General features: G+C 41.3%; 1 long non-coding RNA gene across 1 annotated transcript in view; it reads left to right on the top strand.

The window, feature by feature from the left end:
- LOC117943511 overlaps positions 1–6,006 on the top strand; it is a 19,403-nt gene that overhangs the window by 5,882 nt on the left and 7,515 nt on the right. The window contains exon 2 of the long non-coding RNA XR_004656367.1: positions 1,591–1,600. This is a non-coding gene — a long non-coding RNA (uncharacterized LOC117943511). The remainder of the gene's footprint in view (positions 1–1,590; positions 1,601–6,006) is intronic.

Raw genomic sequence — 6,006 nt, 5'->3', positions numbered from 1 at the left:
TCTGTCCAAGATGGGGTGCTGAGTGTACATTACTGAGAAATAAAATGAACTTTTTTGATTTTTGGAAAATGGCTGCAACGAAACAAAGAGTGAAAAATTTAAAGGGGTCTGAATACTTTCCGTACCCACTGTACATAATAGATGAGCAGGTTTGGTCTATTTCACTTTGTAAATTGACAATCCAGTACACAACAAACAAATATTACTGGGACAACTACAGATGAACATTTAATATCTATATTTGCATTATAGACATCCGTGTAACAACTTGGCCACAATTAAGCACATCAAGCATGCACGCTCCAGACATATATACAGGTCTTGATCTATTCTTGTTTGGACACTAATGGCAAATCTTCTAGATTCTCATTTGTAAATATATTTTCTAAAGAGAATTGTGGCTTTTGTTGGTCAGACAACATTTGACAACATTATCATAGGATCTTAGGAATTTTTCACATTTTATAGAGTGAATCATTTATAAATTGAGAAAGTAACCAGATTAATTGATAGCCGATATTTGATATTTTCAGAAAAATGGCGTCTTGCCAAATGAGCTAAAACTGCAATAACTAACTTCTTGTTGCTTTTACAGCACATGCAGTAAAGTAGGAAACATTTTGTCTCCAGCATTTAAACTTTTGATATGAAAAATATTGTCCTATTTATATAGTCTGGATTTTTCAACGAGAATGAAGGAGTACATGTCATTTTACACATTTTTAAGGAGGTATAATTGAACATTGAGTGCAAGATGATATGAGTGTTTGTGGTGCTGTGAGGCCTCTGAGAGCCGATGATGGCTGAACAGTGTGGTATGTGGGCTGATGCTAAAAAGGGCGTATGGCAGTGCTTTTAGAGTGAAATGCCAGGTAGGTCAGTGAGCACAGGGAGCCAGGACTTCTCAGTGAGAGAATGTCAGTCACAGCAGGGGAGGGCTAGAGTTGGATTCCCAATTCCCCCCAAATCATGTCCTGAAAATCACATGCATCAGGCTAGAGCCCAAACGATAAAGGATGTTAAAGGCCGATACCGAAACAATATTTGGTTATTTTAAAAAAAGAAAAAGAAAACAATATAAATATACTATATACATATATATATATATATATATATATATATATATATATATATATATATATATATATATATATATTTTGTCATCAGAATAATTATGATTCTGATAACCGAATATTTAAAAAACAAAATAGAATTAGTTTTTTAGTTATTCTGCTTTTGTTAAAGGACTTTAAGTGTCACATCTTAAGTTTGTATTATTATACATTTTATATCGGAATATTGGATTTTTTAACAATCAAATATCTGTAGTGGTCTTAAAAAATCCTATATCGGTTGGACTCGGAATTGCATTGACAGAAGCATTGTCAAGGGCAGAACATTGGGGGTGGGGCAGAGATCTTGGTGTGGTATAAAGGAGATCTTTGCTGTCACATTTCACCAAATCAGATCAAACCCTAGGCAGGGGGAGAAGAAGAAGAAAAAAAAAAAAAACATTTTCTTTGCTGCCTTCCAAGGTGGTTAGCCCCAAAGCTTACTTTGTATCCACACCGGATAAAAAGCCTTAAATAGCTTTTTTAGTGTTATAGCGGTTCATTACCAAGCCAAACTAAGACTAGGCAAACAAGCTGAATCTATTGTTCAGTGTTAACAGTCAAACGGTTGACACCTCTGTACCTTATTAGATTGTCGGTGTCAGGCAATCCAGTTATCTCTGACTTTTTCACATTTGGCTGCTTAATTATGGTTTAACGACATGACATGAATGCAGCATCCCTTCATAAAGTGCAATTTGCTAACATGTTAGCAGGTAGTGCGAGCACCAATGTACGTCGTTTTTTAACAACCCCTTTCCTTTTGTTGCAGAAACCTGGTGGACATGGACACCTCTAAGTCAGATCCAGGTAACTGCTGCGTTTCCTCATCTATTCCACTTTCATCTTTGTTATTTTAGCTTGGCAGTGTCTATTGACCCTGTTCAATTCCATGTAGCTATTTATTAAATCACTACTCAATGCACCTTTAGCTGCACAGCCGCAGATATCAGTGAGCAGTAACACAGTGAGCAAGAAAGCGTTTACAGACACAATGCAGCAGCCCAGTAGCCTATGTAAAAAGCTGGTTTCTAGGGGTCCACCTATCTTTTAATCAAGTGTGTTCCTAGTTAGGCCAACTGACCGCTGGAGGAATATTAGTGGCCACAAGCACAGAGCCAGACAGAGCATGAGCAGCAGTAACTGGGGTTAGTGCTACATTAAACCAAAGAGACAAAAGGATAACAGAAAATATTGATTGAAAAAGGTTCTGTAGTTCAACAGAATTCACGCAATTTCCCCACCATCTTTGGGAAAAATGTATTTGATGTGTACTATGTTGTGTGTGTCTATATCTAGTTTACTTCCACCCAGCATGCTGGGTTAGTCAAGGTTTGACCCAGGGCTGGTTTGCAGAAACATCCATGTGGGTAAAATTCACAGATTATCTAAATCAATTTGGTAAATTTACTGAAACAAACTTGACAATTGTCAAAACTCAAAGTACAATCCTCACACAACGTGGTACATTAAGCACACAACTCAATATTCAATTCAATTTTATTTATAGTATCAAATCATAACAAGAGTTATCTCAAGACCCTTTATAGAGTAAGTCTAGACCACAATATAATTTCCAAAAAGCAAGAATTTAGGTAATGGAAATATGACTGCAAATAGGAGCTGTAGTAGTTCATGGCATAGCAGGGTACTGCAGAGCATAGCAGGTTGTAGCAAGGCACTGCAGAGCATAGCAGGGTGTAGCAGTGCACTACAGAGCGTAGCAGGTTGTAATAGGGCACTGCAGAGCATAGCAGGTTGCAGAGTAGGACCACGGCGGCCGCTGTAACTATGATTTAGGTGCCACACTTATCCAAGAAAAACTGCTGAGCAACAGAGCATTAGGACTCTGGGGAATAAGCTCCCCAGAGCTAAGTTAGTAACAAGCATTTATGGGACATGGATGCACACAGATGGAAAGATAAAGGAGAGAGGAGCTTGGTGTGTCAAAGGAAGTCCCCTGGCAGTCTAAAACTATAACAACATAGTTAAAGGTGCTCTAAGCGAGGATGGGTGACATTACTTCATGTTGATGTTCAAAGTATTTTCAAACAAAATAAGACTAGCTTGCCCTTCCCTCCTCCTCATCCTGTCCCCTCCCACTCCTTTCTGTGCTTCCACACACTAACCTCCCACTCCCACCCCAAATTCTTCTTGTCGGTTATTGGCTGGAACACTGGAACACTGTGTGTGCTTGGTGGTGCAAGTGTGCACATTGTGTTATTGTTGCCATTTGTAGGGTTAGGGTGTCTACGGAGGCCGCGTTTTTTACAGTGCGCTCACTCCCGAGAAAAAAGCAACAGGGGTGTTGTGTGTGCAGCGATAAACCCTCCCCCGCCGGGCTAGGCGCTCAGGCACAAGGGCGGGGCGCTAATCACTGGCATTCATCTGAACTTTTAAGCCTCTAACAACACATACAGTGTTCCTTTGAATTTGAAATAGAATTTTCAATGCAAATTATTGAATTAATATTTCAATGTTGCTAATAGGCTACTCTTGTCCCAGCTTGTCAAATGATCGCCATAGCAACGCCTATAAGCGTGTGTGTGCCGCAGGTGCAGTGCACTGTTTGTTGCACCGTCAAAATTTAGTGGCCAAAAATATAAGTCCTTCTCTCCACCAGTCTCTAAACATTGCTGTCAGGGCCATGAACAAAATTAAGGCCCATGCTCTTTATGCTAAGGTGCACTGGCTATCCAAGGGCAACTGTATGGCTAGGCTGTGTAAGTTGTTCAAAATTGTTCTAAAGTTTATTGCCGGTGCCTACGCAGTTAAGGGACACGCTGTGGTCCTGTTGCGGGGACATCTTTTTCCTGGCAGATTTCTTCGGGAAGATGAATGAAGTGTTGCTCAAGCTCCAGGGACATGGCGTGACACTGGTCCAGTCAAAAGCCACCATCTGCAGTTTCCTCAACAAGCTGGAGCTGTACAAACTAAATTTGAGCAGGCGTCAGTTTAATTTCCCTCATTCGGCCAAGGTAGCCTCTTATTATTATCATCAGTATTATTATTATATTTTAATTTACAAAGGCAGCCTAAAAATAATCTCAATAACATTTGCCTTTCTGTACTTACATTCAGGTGGTTTATAAGCTTTCCGATAACCACTTGCTGCGTGACACCGTTCAATTGAGGGCAGTGAAGGCGGACATCAGTTTCAGGGACCTCAACCAATTAGATGTCCCTAACGTTGGAGGCAGAGTGCTGAAGACCTATGCGGTCCAATTGAGTGGAACTTTCTGTTCATTCTTCCAAAGCTCAATGGACACCCAGATGGTTCTACTGCTTTGGAAAACAGCATTTGTGATCCTCCTTCCCAAAGTCTCCCATCAAAACTCATCCAAGGATTATAGGCCCATTACCCTCACCTCTCTTTTTGTTAAATCACTTGAGCGGATAATTAAAACACTCATCAGTAACTCCTGTAGACATGTCCTTGACCCTTTACTTGTTTTTAGTGAAAGACAAAAAACCTAAACTTTTACCTAGTATGACCAAGATGCTGCTTTTTGCTGGCTGAGTAAAATCTTTTTCACAGCTTGTGTGGTTTGATCTCTTCCTGATATTTCTTTAGTCAGTCCAGCGGGACGATGTATTTGACCTGGACTGTACAATGCCTCCTATAAAACAAAAATATGTTAGTAGCCTTTGTCCCTTAAAGCATTAGCAACTTAACAGATGTAGATCAGTCAGGTTTCTGGGCTGTCGCTGAGAAACACAGAGTTTGAGCTCCTTCAAAAGATTCTCTATTGGGTTTAGGTCTGGAGACTGGCTAGGCCACGCCAGAACCTTGATCATTTTGGAAGACCCAGCCTCGACCCATCTTCAATGCTCTAACTGAGGGAAGGAGGTTGTTCCCCAAAATCTTGCAATACATGTCCCGGGTCATCCTCTCCTTAATACATTGCAGTAGCCCTGTCACATGTACAGAAAAACAAACCCCCAAAGCATGATGCTACAGCCCCCACGCTTCAGAGTAGTGATGGTGGTCTCGGGACGGTACTCATCATTCTTCTTCCTCCAAACATGGTTAGTGGAATTATGACCAAAAAGTCCTATTTTGGGCTCATTTGACCACGTGACTTTCACCTATGATTCCTCTGGATCATCCAAATGGTCATTGGCAAACTTAAGACGGGCCTTGACATGTGCTGGTTTAAGCAGGGGAAGGGGCATGATTTCAAACCATGACATCTTAGTGTATGACGGACTTTTCAGGTAGTTGACCAGCTCCTCCCGTGTAGTTCTGGGCAGATTTCTCACCTTTCTTAGGATCATTGAGACCCCACGAGGTGAGATCTTGCATGGAGCCCCAGTCCGAGGGAGATTGACAGTCATGTTTAGCTTCTTCCATTTTCTAATGATTGCTCCAACAGTGGACCTTTTTTCACCAAGCTGCTTGGACATGTACCCGTAGTCCTTTCCAGCCTTGTGGAGGTGTACAATTTTGTCTCTAGTGTCTTTGAACAGCTCTTTGGTCTTGGCTGTGTAAGTAGTTGGATTCTTACTGATTGTATGGGGTGGACAGGTGTCTTTATCCCGCTAACAACCACAAACAGGTACATCTAATTTAGGATAGTAAATGGAATGGAGGTGGACATTTTAAAGGCAGACTAAGGCTGAATCCCGATCCTTCCCCTTACCCCTTCCCCTTACCCCTTCCCCTAGCTTGTGCGCGTTCACGCGGGACCTAGTTCTGTCCCAATACCTATTACGGCCTAGGGGAAGGGGATTGACCAAGGGCTGTATGGCCCTTGGAACCTAGTGTGGACGCGACCTCACTTGAAAACAAACAGGCATCAATGGCTGCCCTTCAACCAGAGAGACACATAAATGTAAGTACTTTCAGCTTTAAATAATTGATTAAAAGGTTACGACAGTCTTGTTTTGTGGT

The sequence above is a fragment of the Etheostoma cragini genome, chromosome 4 (assembly GCF_013103735.1).
Source record: "Etheostoma cragini isolate CJK2018 chromosome 4, CSU_Ecrag_1.0, whole genome shotgun sequence".
Taxonomy (NCBI): domain Eukaryota; kingdom Metazoa; phylum Chordata; class Actinopteri; order Perciformes; family Percidae; genus Etheostoma; species Etheostoma cragini.
Note: the sequence above shows the minus strand (reverse complement) of the source record. Positions and strands in the feature narration are given on the sequence as shown.